Below are 21029 nucleotides of genomic sequence, written 5' to 3'. Positions count from 1 at the left end.
ATTAAACTGTCGAAAAGCAATGCCTGAAAGTCAAAAACAATACTGAAACAAACTTAAGTATTTATCAAATTGGTAACCTAACTGCACGGAAGGAATTAGTCCAATCAGCTTTACAGCAGAGTAAATTGGTCGTATGTTCCTAATCTGTTATGTCATGAGATAAAAAGAATTACAGGGAAAGAAAAGAACAAGTATTAAAATATTTTCATTAACCACATTGTTGGAGATAGTGTTGGTATTGTTATGCTAAGATTACTGCACACGAATTGTGGGATAAATCCAATGAGCAATTCTGTTGGCTCTTTGGGAACTGGGATTTTCTGTGTGGGAGAAAAGAGGAGTATGTAACAGATAAAGTTTACTAAAAACACTGTAGTCCTGAGTTGAAATGGAAATTATCGGTAGAAATCTGTAAATAGGTTATCTTTTGAAAAGAAGTCATTTTTCTAGCCATATTCACTGTGTAGGTCTAGAAGCAAGAGCTTATCCCCTTTTGCCGACATTCTCTTATCCCACTAAAGAGACACAAGGGTGTTTACATTTTTTTTTAATGTTTCATTTATTTCTAGAAGAGAGAGAGAGAGAGAGAGACAGCGTGAGCAGGGGAGGGTCAGAGAGAGAGGGAGTCACAGACTCTGAAACAGGCTCCAGGCTCTGAGCTGGCATGCAGCACAGAGCCCGATGCGGGGCTCGAACCCACGAACCGCGAGATCATGACCCAAGCGAAAGTCGGACGCTTAACCGACTAAGCCACCCAGGCGCCCCGACACAGGGCTGTTTAGACAAAGGGGCTCTTCTAGGCCTGGGGCAAGAAATGTACAAGACAAACCTGGACTATTTTGTCATACAGGGCAGCAGGGACACACACAAAGACTCAATTAATGGCTATACCCACAGGGATCCAGAGCAGTGGTAGACTGGAGTCAGGATATGTAGGATCATTAGAACGGATTGCAAAATACCCCAGAATTTTCTGGCTCTGTTGTTAAAATATTGGTAGCTTGCAATCACCCATGTTGGGAGAATTCACACCCAAGAAATTGGTACAATCCTGCATATTATAGACTTTTTTTTTTTTTTTTTTTGAGAGCCTCCTTGCCAGCACAACACTAGAGTAACGCAAGGAGCTACTATGGACAAGGAGAGACCATCTGAGCATCACCAAGAATAATAACTGCAATGGAGTGAAATATTTCAAATATAATTAAATCTATGTATTTATAATGGTATCACCCTCCAGATATACACATAAACGTTTAATTAATCACTTCAAAGAGTCTTAGGTAATCAAACCTCTTTCTTGAAAGCTGGTAAAAAAAGGAAGGACAAAGCATTTATCTTGTCATTTTTCATGCAAAACATATAGGGTGAACATTGAATTGGCAGGAAAAGATTTTATCTATAAATCTATGCCAGATAATAATAGGGTAAAGGAATGATAGGCCATCAGCATTTATAATCCCTAATTAATGAATGAATCATGGCAATGAACAATAATGTCAACTAACATGATGAAATGGGAGAAAATCAGACATTTGCTTACTTATGAAAACATCATCCATCAAATAGCCTTTCCTCCATCACCTCCTAGCCCCTCACCCCCTAAATTAACCTTACTGGCTGACTACCATTTTGTAGGAAAAAGGAGGTAAAATGGAATCCAGTAGTCCCTGCTTAACTTCAGGGACATGTTCCAAGAACCCCAGTGGATGCCTGAGACCTAAAAAGAGACCACTAAGAAATTAACAACAACTAATAATAAAATACAACAATTACAGCCACAGACTGCAATAAAATTTTCCTGTGATCTCACTCTCTCACAGTATTGTAGTGCCCTCACCCTTCTTATTGTGCAGATGTGAGACGATAACATGCCTATGTGATAAGAAGACGTGAAGTGAACGATGTAGGTATCCTGACGTAGCATGAGGCTGCCCCTGGCCTTCTGAAGATATGTCAGAAGGAGGATCATCTGCTTCCGGCCCTGTAGGTGACCAGGAGTGAGTGAAGCTGGAACACAAAACCGTGGCTAAGAAGGGGTTCTGAATGTTAATGAAAACCATGCAATTGGCAAAATGTAGACTGTTGGAAACTCTACAGAACAAATTCTGCAATTTCTTCAAAAAAAGTTGCAAAGAAATATAAATGGGAGATGGGAAAAAGGAAAGAAAAGAGAGAGAAGAACATCTATAAGTTGAAAGAGACCTAAGGAATACCAAATTGCAATGTACAGAACTTATTTCAATCCCGATTCCAACAAACTATGAAGGAGAAAACAAATAATAAAATGACTATAAGCCAATCAAAGAAATTTGGACAGCAACTGAATATTTCATGTTATTGAGGGATTATTAAGTTTTAATAATTATTTAACAGTAATGGCATCACAACTATAGTGGGTTTTTTTTTTTAACGTTTATTTTTGAGAGACAGAAAGAGACAGACCACAAGCGGAGAAGGGGCAAAGAAGGAGACACAGAATTGGAAGCAGGCTCCAGGCTCTGAGCTGTCAGCACAGAGCCTGACGTGGGGCTCAGATTCATGGACTGCAAGATCATGACCTGAACTGAAGTCAGACGCCCAACCAACTGAGCCACCCAGGCGCTCCACGACTATCGTTTTAACGTGAGCTCTTATTTTAGGGATACTTGCTGAAATATTTACGGATGAGATGACAGGATATCTGGATAATAAGTAAAAAAGGGTGAAGGTTGGTAAGGGTATAGAACTCTGATACTCCAAGCGTGATCCACTGGCTAGCAAAATCCACATCATCTGGGGACTTATTAGAAATGGACATCTTGGGCCCAAGCATACACAGTAAAAAGCTACATTCCTTAATTCAGGTTAATTCTTACATTCACTGAATTTTGAGAAGCTCAGGTTTAATAAAACACAACTGGCTGTTGGTTAAGCTGGTCCGAGTTACCTTAGGATACTGTTTTCTCTCTATTTGTATGTATCTGTAATGTTCCATTATAAACATTTCTCTAAAAAGAAAGCCAAATTGGAGAGAAGTGTGGCTGGAGTGTGAGTAACCCAAAGGTCAATTTTTCATTTCTTTTCCTCCTCACCGCACTTTTCCTAATGTAGCTCCCTAGCCTGGGACTTTAGCAGCAGCACATCTCCTAACAGAGGCACACTCCAGCACTCTTGGACTCCAGGGCCATTTCTCTGGTTGTTCCCAGGCCTAATCCCCAAGATCTGCAAGTAGCTTCACAGGCGGATCAATTTCTCTGCTCCTAAAGGCCTAATATCTTCTCTGCAAACTGCATGTAAGGCTTTCCAGGGGAGTCGAGCAGACAGTGATGCCTCCTGCCAGGAATGATTGGCAAAAAAAAAAACACAAAAACTCTTGAGGAGAGGAAGTTTTCCAACTGACTCCATGCCGGGGCGCAGCTGCACTTGTTACAAAGGTCATTGTTCTTTCTTCAGTGATTTGCAAAAATATTTTAGCACTTGGTAAAAGTGAAACAGAGAAGAGGTGAGGGGAGATCTCTGGATCTCCAGAGATGGAGATGTGGATGGAACATTGTATTTTATGTGGTTTGAAGACGAAATAGGAGTGAGGTTCAGAGGATAGACCAGACTAGAAGAGAAACAGGAAAACAAGGATCCCTTTATTTGTGTTTTCCCTCTTTTGTTTGGCAAGGTTCTCTCTCTCTCTCTCTCTTTCTTTTTTATGTTTATTTATTTTTGAGACACAGAGAGACAGAGCATAAGTGAGGGAGGGAAAGAGAGAGAGAGGGCCACAGAATTGGAGGCAGGCTCCAGGCTCAGAGCTGTCAGCACAGAGCCCAATGTGGGGCTGGAACCCACAAGCTGTGAGATCATGACCTGGGGTGAAGGTGGACACTTAACCGATTGAGCCACTCAGGTGCCCCAGCAAAGTTCTCTTATTTATTTATTTTTCTTTCATAGTTTATTGTCAAGTTGGTTTCCGTATAACACCCAGTGCTCATCCCAACAAGTGTCCTCCTCCATGCCCGTCACCCCCCTTCCCTTCTCCCCCACCCATCAGCCCTCAGTGTGTTCTCCATATTCAAGAGTTTCTCATGGTTTGCCTCTCTCCCTCTCCTCAACTATTTTTCCCCTTCTTCTCCCCCATGGTCTTCTGTTAAGTTTCTCCTGTTCCACTTATAAGTGAAAACATACGGTATCTGTCCTTCTCTGCCTGACTTATTTCGCTCAGCCTAACACCCTTGAGTTCCATCCACGTTGCTACACATGGCCAGATTTCATTCTTTCTCATTGCCATGGAGTATTCCATTGTATAGACAAACCACATCTTCTTGATCCATTCATCCGTTGATGGACACTGAGGCTCTTTCCATGGTTTGGCTATTGTTGAGTGTGCTGCTATGAACATTGGGGTACATGTGCCCCTATGCATCAGCACTCCTGTATCCCTTGGGTATACTCCTGCAAGGTTCTCTTAATATACAATTGCATCTCTTAATATACAAATGCATCTTCATGCATTGACACAATAGTTCCAAAACAAAATACGCTCAGTGTGCTGTATTTATACATTGTGGCATCTCTCATTGTCAATCTTCCTTCCCCTTTCCCCCCAATTTACACAAATAATTTGCAAGTAATTCAGAATTCAAAGTCCTTTGGAAATCACCCTGCCCAGAAATGTAATAACTAAAACCAGTTAGTACTAGGTAAATTCCATAGTGTATTTGAAATGAGATACAAAATGTGTCCTTTTGTTTTTGCCTCTTTCACTCAGTATAATCACTTTGATATTTGGTCATGTATGTCAATAGCTTATTCTGCCTTAGCAATGCCTAGTGGCTGTGGACTGAATGTTTGTGTCCCCCTCCCACTCCATGTGTTGAAGTTCTAATGTGTTGGTATTTGAAGATGGGGCTTTTGGGGGGTAATTGGGTCACGTGGGTGGAGCCTCCATAATGAGATTAGTGTCCTTTTGAGAAGAGGAAGCAGGAAGTCACTGTCTATAAACAGGGAACTGAATGTCCACCAAGGAATCAACTGTGCTGGCACCCTAGCGCCTCCAGAATTGTGAAAAATAAATGTTTGTTGATTAAGCCACCCAGTCTACAGCATTCTGTTATAGCGTTCTGAGCTCCCACACTAATATTCCACTGTATGGACGTGGCACAGTGTCTTTACCCATTTACCTATAGACAGAAATTTGGGTACTTTTCAGGTGTTTCGTTACTACAAATACAACTTGATGCACATGCGATTCCTTCAACACATGGGACTTGGGTAGCATGGTCACCCGGCATGAACATTGAACTCACGCAGCTTTCTGTGTTATTAGTAATGAAGTTCTTTGTCTTTACACGGGAGTATTGTATCTCCTTCCAGCAGTCACGACATTCGCTTACAAACAGGGTAAAATTTCAGACCATTTATAGTTCTTGATAATTCTATTTTGGGGCTCTTCATTCCTTTATGTGGATCCAGATTTTCATCTGGTATCATTTTCCTTCTGCTTGAAGGATTTCCTTTAATATTTCTTGGCGTATGGGACTCTATGTAATGAATTCTTTCAGCTTTTGTATGCTTGGAAAACTATTTATTCTGCCTTCATTTCTGAAATATATATTTGCTGATTTTAGCATTCTAGGGAGACAGTTTTCTTTCTTTAAATGTCAGCACTTTCAAAACATTCTTCCATTCTCTGCCTGTATTGTTCCTTATGAGACATTTGTTGTTATCTTTTCTTTATGCATAATGTGTCTTTTTTTCCTCTGGTTGCTTTTAAAATTTTCACTTTATCATTGGTTATGAGCAGCTTACTTATGATGTATCTTGGTAGAGTTTTGTTTATGATTTTTATGCTTTGGGTTAAGCTTCTTACATTCAGAGTTGTACTACAAATTACAAATAAGGGTTTATAATTTTCATCAAATTTTGAATTTTTGGATCATTATGATTCAAATAATTTTACTGTTCTCCTTTCCTTTGTAGACTCTAATTACATATATGTTGAATCTTTCGAGTTACCCCACAGTTCACAGATTAGTATTACACTTTCTCTTTCAAATTATTTAACTTGGGGTAGTTTCTATTATGACTTCAGGATAACTCATCTTTTCTTCTTTAATATGTCATCTGCCATTAATCAGTCAGTATGATTTTTCATCTCACACATTGTCATTTCCATTTCTAGAACTTTGATTTGAGTCTTTTTTTTTTTTTTTTTTTTTTTTCCAGTCTTCTATGTCTCAACTTCACTTTCCAACATCTGGAGTCAAAACCAGAGTCAGACATGAGACATGTCTGGGCACAAAATTTAAGAAGACGTTCACTCTCAAGGATGTACATGTGCTGACCTTGATGTTTGAAATGCAGTTATAGAAACTTTGTTAATGACTTTGTCTGCTAATTCCAATATCTGCCACAGTTCTATATTTGTTTCAGATCATCAATTTCCTCTTTGTGGGTCATTAAAAAAATCCAGAAGGCTATATGGCAAAGACTGCTTATCTCTTTTGGGTAGTAATATTTCTTGATTCAATTTTAAATCGCATTCATTTACCTATTTCTAATTTACTTCATCAATCACATATTTTTATGTAGCTCTATATCATTTAATGTTTCCTAGCATTTAATTTTGAAAACATATCTTAAACTTACAGAAAAGTTATAAAAGTAATAGACTCCCAAGTAGCCTTCACCTCAATTTATAAGTTCATAACATTTTGTTAAGTGGCAAACAGTATTATGAAATATTTTAATCACCCTGGCACTTATAAATCATATACCGTATATTCGTGAACTTGGTCTCAGATGCATGGAATATCACCCTCATCGACACCACTTAATGGCAAATGCTTGCTACTGGTTAAAAATCATCTGGGGCAACGTGTGGGATGATGAAAGTAAACCCATCACTATTATTCAGGAGAAGACAGCATTACACTGTGCCGGTGATGAGTTAGAATGCACGACTCAAATACAAATGAGAGCATAATTCTACAGATAAAAATAGTCCCTGCTTGTTCCTTTGGCAAAGCCAGACTGTTTGCTTCTATCTGTAGATCGTGCCTATGTGTTTTCTTTATCATGATGTCAATTTCTTTTCAAACAACATAAGCCGCGGGACCATCGGGCTGAGGCAGAGAGAAAAGAAAGCCATAAGGACCAAAATATGTGATTTGGATGTTGCCAGGGCGTTTCCCAGGCTGGGAATGATGAATGGAGAGAATGTTTTGGGGGTTGGATCTCCTCCCCAGACCAATTTTATAAGATCAGTTGAGCAGATTCACATTCTGCTGATGTTTTTCATCTCTCGGAAACCTGAATCCTGATGCTTTTGTTCAGCATCAAAGACGGGCCATCTTACAATGCCATTTGTAGTTGATGCCCCTGGTTCTCTGTCACAGCCCCTCAGGCCTGCTCTTCCGATTCAAGCCATTGCAGTGGACAGTGTCCTTTGCTTGTAGATTCACCTGAGTGTCAGTCCCCAAGCAAACATGTTTCAACATTCTACCTCCAGTCCTTCTTAGATATGGCCAGAGCTCCTGGGGCCCACATGCAAGCTCACAGCAAGTACACAGGAGAGTTCATGTCCCAGGGAGCAGCCCTCACACACTGCCAGAGGTAGGTAGGGACTCACACCTCCGAGTTTCCAGGGAGGCAGTACTTGGAGACATTGTACACTTCTCAACTGAGTCCTCATGGCCTATATTCGTGACCTCTCAGGCTCAGCCTCTCTGCTCCTTCATTCCTGAGTCCTGGGCTAATCTACCAGCATCCTGAGCTTTCTCTCAGACTCTGCTTTTGGGAAACCCCAACTAAAACTCCATTTGCTGCTTCAATACATTTATTGAAGGTTACTGGATTTAACTGTGCTTGTTTTACGAAATGCCTATAAGAGCGAGGACAATGCCTATTTTACCCACTATTTTATTCCCAGAGGCAGCATAATCCCTTGAGCTAAGAAATCCCTGGCTAAAAACGTAAATTAGTTAAAAAGAGGCAAAATAAAATTCATTCCTTACTCATAATTTTGAAAAATAACATACACTGCTTTTGGAATTTCGTAAATAAGACTCAAGAATCGTTTATTCACCTTGTTTGGGCTTATAACAACATCCATAAGGCTAAAGAAAAAAGATCAATAGCCAGGAGCAATTTGTCAAATTATCAAACTCATTAAAATCCTTTATACTTAGATTCTTTTAAGAAATTTAGTAGGATCACGTTCCCTTATGTCTAGAAAACAGCAGGGAGATGCCATGGCCTAGGTGAAGGGCTGCTACTCTGGGATCCACCGTTTACTGGCTTGTCTTATCAGAATACCAATCATTACACACAACACACGTCTCCTCTTACTTGGTTGTCTGCCTCTCTGTTAAAGGATATGCACTCCAAGGGTGGGGCCTATAGTGAAATTCTTTTCTCCATGGCTGCAAGAGCTTAGATCCAGTCCTGGAAACTGGTAAGTCTCTAAATGAGTAAAAGCATTTTTTTCTTTCTTCAACTTTTTTTTCTCTGCTCCTGATGAAGGATAGGATGGATGGGGTGGAAGAAGAGCAGAGAGAAAGGTAGGGGTGAGAGGGAAAGAGAAGGTAGAAAGAGGGTGAGAGAGGCGAGGTATGGAGGGAAAGGAAGGGGATTGCAGGGCAGGGAAGAGGAGAGGCGGGGCAGGGCCCATGAAGGAAGACAAAGGGAGAGTAGTCTCTCATTAAGCAGCACCCGCCCATCACAGCTAAATATGAGCTTGGCATAGAAAGATTTTCTGAGCTAAGGAAATTGTTCTCCAAACTGAACAAAATATTATCTTGAAGAATAGGTAGACTATATGGATGGAGATATATTAATAAGCCTTTCAGTGCTTCCTTACATTTACTACAGCCTGAACATGTAGCTAGGGTGCTTAGTATGTTTACATAGCCATCTCACTTATATTTATAAATATATCTGTAGAAATGTAGCTTGTTCTGTCTCTGCTTTACACCACAAGAATGTAAAACAGGGTATTTCCATTTTGGTTCAGGGAAGAGAATTTTGCTAAGTCAGTTAGTTGACGGGCTCATTAGGCAAATCCAAGCCTGACAGAGAACTCACTATGAGCTAGTTAATGCCTACGCTATATCATCTTCCACATCTAACCTAGTTTCTTCCTTTTTTTAAATTTACTTAAAATTTTTTTAGTGTTTTATTTTTTGAGGGGGGGGGGGCAGTGTGAGCAAGGGAGGGTCAGAGACAGAGGGAGACACAGAATACGAAGACAGACACCAAGCTCTGAGCTGTCAGCACAGAGCCCGACACGGGGCTCAAACCCACAAACCGTGAGATCATGACCTGAGCCAAAGTCAACCGACTGAGCCACCCAGGCACCCTAACCTAGTTTCTTCCTAAACTTTGATGAAGACATTCTTTCCTCCAAAACATTCCATTCCATCTTATTCAAAATATCTTTAGGGCTCCTAACTATTGCTTCAAGTTTTGTCTGAAAAGCATAGACATCTTACAGATTCTTTTCTCAAGTAGCAGCAAGCTAGAGATTCAGATGTGTTTATTTTTTATTGAGCTCTTTTCCATTGAACACAGAAGGTAAAACTTCCAGGTAACTTTTCTTGTCAAATGACAGGGCCTTCTTAATTGAGTCAAATCATAAAAAGTAATTTAAGTTCAGCCTCTCTGGTTCAAGTAATTTTTCTCCAGCCCCACCAGGTGATTTGACAAATGATTATTACTTCCCTCTGCCCAGTGAAATGTGAACAGCATATATAGCTTACCTCACTATAGGCGTTATACATCTTTCCTCTTTTTGGACGACTCATACTGTGTCTACCTATGCATGTGGTGCACCTGTGTGTGTGTGTGTGTGTGTGTGTGTGTGTGTGTGTTTAGATGGGGATGTGAGGTGAGAAGAGCACTAGCTTTTAAGGACATCTTTCAGAGTCCAACACTCCATCTCTTACCCCACCCCTGATGCCCTTTGATGATTTCCAGAAGTCGACAATAGCTTTCCAAGTTGTACACTTAGTTTACAATAGTGATCTTAACAGTCTGAGTTTTTCAGCTGCTCACAGGATACTGGTTCCCATTTTGATCTTCAGGTAAACTCAGTGCATTCTGGGTAAATTATCTATTTTTATGTCTTCTTTTTTCAAAAATCAGATTCCATATTTCCTTCCATAATTTCCAGCCTGCTATTTACTTTGGCTAGTGCTTCTCTTTAATTTTATTCTTTCTTACGATGTTTAATAAACAAGTCACAAAGATATAGCCATTGCCTTCTTTCAGAGAGTAGTCTCATCCTTCAGAAAGGCCCCTTTCATTTATTATATTATGGATTCATCACTCACTACAGGCTATATCCAAACTCACATTTCTAAGGAATAAGTTGTTTTTTTTTTTAAAAAAAATTATGTTTTTATTTTATTCTTGAGAGAGAGGCAGAGTGCAAGGGTGGCAGGGGCAGAGAGAGGGCGACACAGACTCTGAAGAAGGCTACACGCTCTGAGCTGTCAGTTTAGAGCCCAGCTCCGGGCTTGAACTCCCAGACTCCCAGAACATGACCTGAGCTGAAGTCAGATGCCCAACTGATTGAGCCACCCAGGGACCCCATAAGTTGTTTTAATATGCCATATAACTCTCATATAATAGTAAAGATTATTTGACATTTGCTATTTCATCTATTCAAGTAATATAAATATTGAGCGCTTCTTTCAGGAACAACCAGGTATTCTTTAATCAACTTGGAAGTTAACATAATATTGAATTCTGGAAACGATCTCAATTTTATATGATATCAGACTGATTAAAAATTGATTTGGAAACAGGGATTTGGTATGAGAACTCTTACTATCTAAATTTTAAAAATAACTTTTTAAGTACACTGGGTCAATTGAAGAAAGGCACTTCGAGGGAATGGCATTGAGAAATCATGAGAAGATTGGGACACCCGGGTGGATCAGTGGGTGAAGCATCTGACTCTCGACTGCAGCTCAGGTCACCATCTCCCGGTTTATGAGTTTGAGCCCTGCACTGGGCTCTGTGCTGACAGCACAGAGCCTGCTTGGGATCCTCTCCCCCGTCTCTCTCTGCCCTTCCCCCCTCAAAATAAATAAATACAATTTTTAATAAACTTGAAAAAATACATATTTTTAAAAAAGAAATCACCAGAAGGCAATAAGGAGGGCTATGATGAAGGATGAAGATGAAGGTAAAAAAGGTGGCAGAGCAGGATGGAACTGTGGGATGTTGAAAGGGCAGCCAAGATAAATGCTCCAAAGTAGCTCTCTTTGGAAACTGCAATGACCCTTCTTCCAAGGTTCAGATTAAGACACTTTTATCTAAGAGAAAGAATTGTAACTTCGGACTGTAGATCTTTGTTAGAAATCTGCTAAGAATTCATCTTTCCTCTCATTTCGGTTTCCCAAGAAGCACTCTACTTCACTGTTACAATTTGTTTTCTCCGGTCTCTTCCTTAGAGCAGTGAGATGAAAAGACAATGTCTTAGACCTGGAGTCCCATCTTCATTAGTACTTTGAGTGTCTTCATATAACTGAGGTAGCAAACTTTTCTTATAATTGGAATGGGGCCTAATCAGAGTTGACCGTGTGAGCAATTCTGCCTTCTAAGTTATTTGCGTTTGTGATTGTACCCAAAATTGTTGTAGGCCAAAATGCTGTGCTATGGTTAATAATAAAAATGTGGGGCGCCTGGGTGGCTTAGTCGGTTGAGCGTCCAGCTTTCGCTTAGGTCATGATCTCGCGGTTCGTGGGTTCGAGCCCCGTGTCGGGCTCTGTGCTGACTGCTCTGTGCTGACTGAAATTGGCCTGGAGCCAATTTCAGAGTCTGTGTCTCCCTCTCTCTCTGACCCTCCCTTGCTCGCGCTGTCTCTCTCTCTCTCTCAACTAGAAATAAATAAAAAATATTTTAAAAAATAATAAAAATGTGAGTATGAATATATAAATATTGTAAAGAACGTAAAAAATGGAAGGACAGAAAACCAAAATATTTTGTCAGCTTAAGGCTACAATAAGGTGACATATAGAAAGTATGAGTCTGGAGTGTGAAGGATCTATAAGGACTGGATGTAGCAGAGGATGGGTTGGAAGCAGTCCAAGGAAGCTGATCTCAGTGGAGAACGTAGAGGAAAATAAAAACGTTAGATCTAGAAGAATCTAGACAAGAACAATTAATGCCGTTTTCAAGTGACTTCCTAAATGCACTAATTAATTTTTTTCATTCCTTCTTTTAAGAACCAATAAGCTTGAGGAAATCGCTTTAATCTTTCATTGTAAAACAAGTTAAAGAAGAGAAGTTAGACTTAATGCTAAATTAATGACAGCAGGGGAGCCTGGGTGGCTCAGTTGGTTAAGTGTCTGACTTTGGCTCAGGTCATGATCTTACAGTTGGTGGGTTTGAGCCCCGTGTCAGGCTCTGTGCTGTCAGCTCAGAGACTTGAGCCTGCTTCAGATTCTGTCTTCTTCTCTCTCTGCCTTTTCCCTATTGATGATCTGTCTTTCTCTGTCTCTCAAAAATGAATAAATGTTAAAATTTAAACAAAATAAAATAAATTATACACAACTACTTTCCATCATTTTGGAGGTGGGGTAGTTTATCTGTTAACCTAAGTGGCTTAATTTACACACAATACCCACTCCTTGGAAAATGTGTTGGTAATAGGAAGTCAGAAACATTTGTTAAGAAAATAATTCATCATAGTCTAAGCAGGTTCCCCAAAGCATCAGTTTTGCCTTAGGATAGGGTCAGTAAGGGTTTAAAGTGGTAATGTTCCTTACAAGAGAAAAAGAATATTGGAAAAAGTATTAAAAGCAAGGGAAAAGAAGAGTTTCAGCAGATGGCCTGGTTTGTAACGGGAAAAGAGGTCAGGAGTAATATAGCATTCCATTTCAGTTCTAAGATGAAAAATACCTACATGGCAGAAAAGGTCTGTTCTTCTGATTCAGCCAAGAAGGTCAGGTCAAAACTTTATCTTTTAAAGAAATAGATCATGTAATTGGTTGTTGAAAGTAATTGAAAGTTGGCACAATTGGAGAGCCATTTCCCCTGAAGACTCACTCCTTTTAAATTGAGCAAATGTCAGAACCAGACATTAAAAAGCTAATGTTTGTCTTCTAATTTTCAAAGTCTTTACTGTGTGTGTTTCCTGTGGACTCGTGTACATGAACTTTCTTAGGTTTGTGTAAACGGTTCATACCAGGCTGCTTCTGACCACTGATCCCTTAAATGGAAGCAGCATTTCAGACATGATTAGTGGACTTCAAATAGAAGGAATCATTTGTAACTCTTTCAGACCCAACACCCTCCTTTTATAACAAGCATTCTTTGTGTACTAGTATCTGACTTTTGCTAATTATTTTAAACAAAATCTTTTTTTTTTAAATTTCTGAGAGAGAGAGAGAGAGAGAGAGAGAGAAATAGCATGAGCAGAGGAGGGCCAGAGAGGGGGAGACACAGAATCCACAACAGTCTCCAGGCTCTGAGCTAGGTGTCAGCACAGAGCCTGATGCGGAGCTTGAACCCACCAATCGTGAGATCATGACCTGAGCTGAAGTCAGACGTTCAACTGACTGAGCCACCCAGGCGCTCCACTCCCACTTTTTCCTTCGGGGGGGGGGGGGAAAAAAAGCATATCTATCTATAGGTGATAGAATGGATCACATGTCCTTTTTTTTTTTTAATGTTTTATTTATTTCTAGGAGAGAGAGAGAGAGATACAGCGTGAGCAGGGGAGAGTCAGAGAGAGAGGGAGTCACAGACTGAAACAGGCTCCAGGCTCTGAGCTGGCAGTCAGCACAGAGCCCGACGCGGGGCCCGAACCCAGGAACCGCGAGATCATGACCTAAGCGAAAGTCGGACGCTTAACCGACTAAGCCACCCAGGCGCCCTGATCACATGTCTTTTTTAAAGAACATTTGCATTGATATCACTTTGAGCTTTTCAGAAAAAAAAATTCGCCAATTATGACATTACCAATGTTTTGGGGAGAATAAAAGGAATTTTTGTTATTTCGGTTTTGGTTTTTCTCTTTTAAAGATCTAATTATACCATGTACAGGAATTTAAAAATTCAAGTACTACTAGAAGGCTTTCAACATAACCACATTGCACTCTGTATATCTTCCAGCTGCTCACTATCTACTCCTTACAGATAACTATTTTCAACTCATAGCTGTTTATTCTGGTATATACCTCCACATTAAGAAATAATATGTTTACATTATTATGTCTATTTTAGCTTTATTGCGGTATAATTGATGAACACAATTATATTTAAAGTGAACATCATGATGAATTGATGTGTATCTAGTGAAATGATTCCTCTATCTAGTTAATTAGCACATCCATCATCGCATATATTTATCTTTTCCTGTGTGTGTGAGAACATTTAAGTGCTACTCTCTTAAAATATTTCAATTTTACAATAGTGTTACTGACTATAGTCACCATGTTGCACATTAAATCTTCAGATTTTATTCATCTTAAAATATTCTTCATCTTAGGGCCGCCTGGGGGGCTCAGTCGGTTAAGTGACTCACTTCAGCTCAGGTTATGATCTCCTGGTTTGTGAATTTGAGCCCTGCCTCGGGCTCTGTGCTGATGGCTCAGAGCCTGGAGCCTCCTTTGCATTCTGTGTGTGTGTCTCTCTCTCTGCCCCTCCCCCACTTGTGCCTACTGTCTCTCTCAAAAGTAAATAAATAAGCTTAAAAGAATATTATTCATCATTATTCATTTATTTATCAAAAAAATTGTTAAGTATGAGTGGTGATGGATATTAACTAAACTTACTGTGGTGATCATTTTACACATACATATATATCAAACCACTATGTTGTACATTTAAAACTAATGCAATGTTATAGGTCAATTGTATCTCACTAAAAAGATGAAGTTTTTGTCAATTAAAAATTTTAATTTATATACAGTAAAATTAGCTTCTGTTTCAATGTATAGTTCTGAGTTTTAGTACCTGTATAGATTCACATAAGCATCATCACAATCAAGTCAAAGAACAGTTCCATCACACCAAAAAAGCCCCTCATCTTGAGCCATCCTCACCCACACCCTAATCTCTGAGAACCACTGATAGAGCTTTGCCTTTTCCAGAATGTCACATGAATAGAATCACAGAGCGTGTAATCTTTTGAGACTGGCTTCTGTAAATTCTTCACTCCGTTTTTACACATCTTGTGACAGCTTTTGTTCCAGATTATCTCTGAGGCCTTCGCTTTGATAATCTCAAGGCTGTTTGCTATAATGGAGGCAGGTGCTCCCTCGGAGGCAGACGGTAGATTCATTTATTGACCAGGATTGTAACGATCGTAAGGCAAACTATTGGGTAGGATTGCTTGAGGCCCCTTTATAAGACTGGGACTTTCTAAGGTGCAGCTCCTTTGCTGTGACAAAAAAAAAAAAAAAAAAAATCCACAGCTCCCTCTCTCTCTCTCTCTTTAACTTGGATCTGCCTTTGTGTCCATGGCTTAGGGGCTAGGGGAACTGATCTGAACATTCAGCCTATGCTACATGTGCTGCTGTGCTGTGGCTAATAAAGGCCTTTGTCTCTGTCCTAGGAGTCCCTTGTCTTCTGTCCCCGCCTATGAAACTGTGGTAGGCTAAATTGTTCCCTTGAGAGGAGGGTGAGACTTCAGACCCTACATAATTCTTGATGCTTCCTCCATTCGGCCCCATGTGTTCTGAATCACTATGTTATATGTACCAGTAGTGCATTGATTTCCTAGCCTGTCATAACAAAGTCCTACGAACTGGGTGGCTTAAAGCAATCAAAATTTAGGGGCATCTGGGTGGCTCAGTTGATTAAGAGTTCGACTTCACCTCAGGTCATGATCTTGCGGTCCATGGGTTTGAGCCCTGCGTCGGGCTCTCTTTTGTCAGCAAAGAGCCTCCTTCAGATCCTTGGTACCCATCTCTCTCTGCCCACCCCCCCAAATAAATAAGCATTAAAAATTTATTGTCTCCCAGTTCTTGGGGTTAGAAGTCTGAAATCAAGGTGTAGGCAAGGCGTTGCTCCCTCTGAAACTTGTAGGGGAATCTCTCTTTGCTTCTTCCTAGCTGTTGGTGGTTTGCAAGCAATCTGTGGGGTTCCTTGGCTCGCAGCTGCGTGACTCCAATCTCTGTCTTTGTCATCAGATGGCATTCTCCCTGTGTGTCCCTGTCTTCACATGGCCACCTTCTTATATGGGCACCAGTCATATTGGGTTAGGGGTTCAACCTACTTTAATATGACCTCGTCTTAATTAATCACATCTGCAACAATCCTATTTCTGAATACGGTCGCATTTTTAGGGACTAGGGGTTGGAGGGATTTCAACATACCCTTTGGGAAAGGGGACACAATTTAATCCATAACAAATAGTTCCTTTCCCTTTATTGCTAAGTGGTATTCCATTAAATTGGAGGTACCGCCTTTTGTTTATCTATTTGCCTGTTGAAGGACATTTGGGTTGCTGTTTCTAGGTTTCAGTAATTGTGAGTGATGCTGCTATAAACATTTGTGTCTGGAGTTTTGTGTGAATGTCGTGTTCATTTCTCTAAGGTAAATATCTAAGAGGGGATTGCTGGGTCAAAGGGTACCTTTCTCTGAAACTGCTAAACTTTTTAAGAAAATGTTTTCCAAAGTGGTTGCAATGTTTTGGATCTCCTAAGGTGATGTATGAGAGTTCCACTTGCCCTGCATCCTCACAAGAAGTTGTTGTTATCATTTTAAAAACTTTTGCTGAATGTGTGTTACCATTCAAACAGCCATACGGTGCTATCCCACGGTGACTTTAATTTATATTTCCCTCGTGACTCTTGATGTTGAACACCTTTTCACGTGTGCATTTGCCACCTATATATCTCGTTTAGTGTGATTGTTCACATCTTCTGCCCATTTTTTAATTGGTTTCTTTGTTTATTGTAGTATTTGGAGAGATTTGTATATATTCTGTATACAATCACTTGATAGAGAAATGATTTGAACACGTTTTCTCCCTTTTTTTTTTTTTTTTACAAATAGTTTATTGTCAAATTAGTTTCCACATAACACTCAGTGCTCATCCCCACAAGTGTCCTCCTCTATGCCCATCCCCCCTCCCCCCCACACCCATCAGTCCTCAGTTTTTGTCAGCATTCAAGAGTCTCTCATGGTTTGCCTCTCTCCCTTTCCCCCACCATTTCCGCCCTTCTTCTCCCCCTTGTTCCTCCGTCAAGTTCCTCCTAATCCTCCTATACGTGCAAACATATGATATTTGTCCTTCTCTGCCTGACTTATTTCTCCCAGACTACTGTCTACATTGCGTTTCATTTTCTTGATGCCTTGTGCAAAGTGAAGACATTGTAATTCTGACGAAGTTCAATGGATCATTTTTATTTTCTTGTATAGCTTTCTGTTTTTTGGTGTCGTATGTGTAAAATCTCTGACAAACCCAATGTCACAAAAATATTCTCCTGTGCTTTCATGTAAAGATTTTATATCTTGTGTTTTTAAATTAAAAAAAATTAAGTTTTGTTTTATTTTTGAGAGAAAGAGAGACACACTCACATGCATGTGCAAGTAGGGGAGGAGCAGAGAGAGAGAGGGAGACAGAGAATCCCCAGCAGGCTCTGCATGGTCATCACGGAGCCAGATGCAGGGCTTGAACTCATGAAACCATGAGTTTGGCTATTCTAGATCATTCTCCTTTCAATAGAGATTTTAAAATCAACTTGCCTATATCTAGAAGAAAATCATGCCAAGGTTTTGACTGGGATTGCATTAAACCTGTAGACTCATTTGAGAAGAATTGGTAATGTAAGTATATTAGGTTTTCAAATCCATGAACTCAGCATGTCTCTCCATTTATTGAAATCTCTTTGATTTACTTCCTTTGCATCTTATAGTTTTATAATTTTTGCTTTCAATTGTCATGCATATCTTAAATAAGATTCCAAAAGTTAAAAATACTTTAACCCCAAAAGTTATTGCTCCTCTATAAAATTCACTTAATAACTTTCCCTTTGCTATTTCTGCCAATCTTAAAATATTGTATCTTACACTTTGTCCAATCCTTATTAGGTCCCTGCATAGAAAGATAAACCTTAGCCAAACAAACAAACAAATAAACAAATGAAACCCTTCATAAGTATTATCCCTTTTCTTTGCTCCTTTAGATTTACTTTGACTCTACAAAGGTAGAGATTACATGACTGTGGTAAGAAAGAACTTCAGCTTTGCTTTATTTATAAGTTGTTTTGGCGGTATTTTCCAGTGGCCAGGTAGTGTTGTATTAGAAAGCTATGCCAGGAGCTGTATCTGGCCTTTGAAATCATGAAGACAGAAGCCAAAAGAAGAATGGTGTGAAAAGAAGCCTGGAAAAAGCTTGGGTCATTGATAACATGAAGCCACAGACCGAATCCTGGGGCCAAGTCCTTAATGCCCTTGTCAGTAACTGTCCGTGTTAGCATGGCTTCAGTACAGTTCATCAAGAATTTGGTTACTTGCAGCTGAAAGACCTCCTGCTACAAATAACTGATGTGGTCCCACTCTTGTCAAACATTCTCTGTACACCCCTACCCATCTCTTTTAACCACAGGAGTTGACATGATCACTATTTTTCTGGAGTTTCTCCTTTGCTTTTACTTTTTCTTCCAGGCTGAAGTGCCTTCCACTTTCCTCTCTAACTTCCCTCCTCTACCAGTTAACCCTCATAGGAAGGTTCCCATCAAATGTCATTTCTTCTAGGAGAATTTTCTGACTGCATGTACCTTCCCAACCCCGACCGCACTCACACAAACATCTACAGAATATTTATCGTAAGCACTCATGCGGTGCAGCATCTTACTGAATGCCACAATAAAAACTGAAGTTTATTGAGTGGTTATTATGTGCCGGCCACCAGGATAAGTACTTTCTTTGCTTTGTCCTTCTTAATCCCTATGGAAAGTTTAGGAATTAGTTACCCTTATTGCTCTAATTTTACCAAGAACAAATCAGGTTTAAAGAGGCTTTAGTAAGTTTCTTAAGGTCATACAGATTACCACTAAGAGGCAGAGCTATAAAAATTCCAGCCGAGGTCCAACTCCAGACTGGAACTCCTGTGGGGAACATTACATAGAAGTGAGCATGTGTGGCACGAAAACTTGCTTTATTTTCACTGTTGTTGCATCTCGTAAGAGGAGAGACTGTCCTGAATTTCATTGTCTTCTCTCTGCAGGCATGTGACTAGCACAGAGACGCGATGAAGGCACGAGTTGATCAAATGGCGGTCGTCCTCTCGGAGGGCGGGAACTCCCACGGCTTGCTCCCAGCGCAGCCTCAGGCCCCCCGCTGAGCTCTTCTTCTCTACAAAACACTTATCTTTATGAGCCTTTGGCCAACCCTGTCAGAACTGTGATAAGTTCATTCTCACTAAGGTCTTAGCAGTGGACAAAGGCTGTGTTTTCCTTCTCACATGTGTGTTTCTTAATAATGAACTTCTGGAGAAAGTGCTATTGAACCCGAAGGAATGGCTTTTCCATGGTAAGACTTCAAGTCCATAATGAGATTCTTGAAGATAAACTGTGCTTCAAGAAGCATTGTTTGAACAAATTATGGCAAACTGGTGGCTGTGGTGGGAGGACTGGTGTGCAAGCAGCAGTCTTTTCGATTCAAGGGCATTTCATTCTCTTCAGGACACGTGAGGCTTTTTTATTGATTCTTCATAGAGAAGCATCCGGACACTTTACCACCCTAATCTCCTTTCCTGGGTGAAGTATCATAAATTTAAAAGCGCCACTGCCTTCTCTCCATAACGTGTTTAGTAGCCAAGGTTAAGGTCTACACGAATACTTAACCAACTCCCATATTTCCTACTAAATTCATTAAGCAACTGTAAATGAAAATTAAATTCATCATACAGAATTCTCTGTAGCAACAATGGTAAAATACTTGTCCATACTAGATATTTGTTGAGTTGGAAATATAGGGCTGAATTTTCAATTTGCTATGGAAATAACGTAGGGCGTTGGCTCCTCAAACTTTCCCGATTATAAAAATCTTGGTGAATACTTATTAAAATATAGACTTCACTCCAGGCTCCAGAAGATACTCATTGAGAAACAGTGGGGCCTACCGAACTGGGTCAAGGGTTTCAGCCATTCTCCAATAAAGATTTGATACTTTGATTCTGGTGAGACCATGAAATGAAAAACATTTTTCTTGTTTCCCTACCTGCCCTTCTTCCAAAAAGTCATTATGGCAGCCACGGTTACATGCTGAGAAAACAAAGATAAGCACCAATTCTCACTGAAGAGTCAAAGACAATAAACTACTATACACAGTGTGTTAAGTGCTGTTAACTGGAGATAGGACAGGATACTAATGCGTTTAGAGAGGAGGAAATGCCTCGCCTGAGTAAGGCAAATTCAACCTCTGTAAAAGTGAGGTCACTCCACATAGATGATGTATGAATAAAGACTCAGAGGCTTAAAGAAATCTGGTGTTTTCTGAGCATTTTGAAATGTCTGCCATGGCTGAAGCTCAGGGTCAAGTTGGGGAAAGTGGGGGAAGACGAGGCTGGGGAGAGTCAGACTGTGAATAGCCTTACACACCACCTTGAAGAGGTTGGATTTAGTCTTGTAGACAAGACGGTGCTGTTGGGAAGAATCCTAGCTACACCCAGCACTTGGTACAAAATGACTCCAAAATATAAGTTGACAAGAGCGTCTTAGGTATGACTGGAGTTTCAGGTGACTTTGTTCAGAGCCAATATTCTACCACAGTCAGTTTGGTGCTTTGCTAATCTAGTGGGACGCTTCTCAGCTGACATCTCACAGAGAAGCATGATGTGCAAAAGAGAGAAAAAGGCTGCTTTGGCTGATGCGGGAAGCTCAGCCCCATGGCAGAGTTCCTGTAAACACAGAGTTCTAGGGAATGGGGTTGCGAATCAAAGATCTATACTTTTACGAGACTGAATAATTGAATGGGATTTAGAATCCTACTGTGGACGGGTCACTTTGATATTATCTTTGAAAACAGCTCCTTCAAGTATATCCAATATAGCTTCTTCCGTCCAGCATTGTGCAGAAGATGCTTGTGGTGCTGGA

This window comes from Hyaena hyaena, unplaced genomic scaffold (genome assembly GCF_003009895.1).
Source record: "Hyaena hyaena isolate Hyena2069 unplaced genomic scaffold, ASM300989v1 scaffold_1449, whole genome shotgun sequence".
Taxonomy (NCBI): domain Eukaryota; kingdom Metazoa; phylum Chordata; class Mammalia; order Carnivora; family Hyaenidae; genus Hyaena; species Hyaena hyaena.
The sequence above is the reverse complement of the archived record's forward strand: the minus strand, read 5'-3'. Positions refer to the sequence as shown.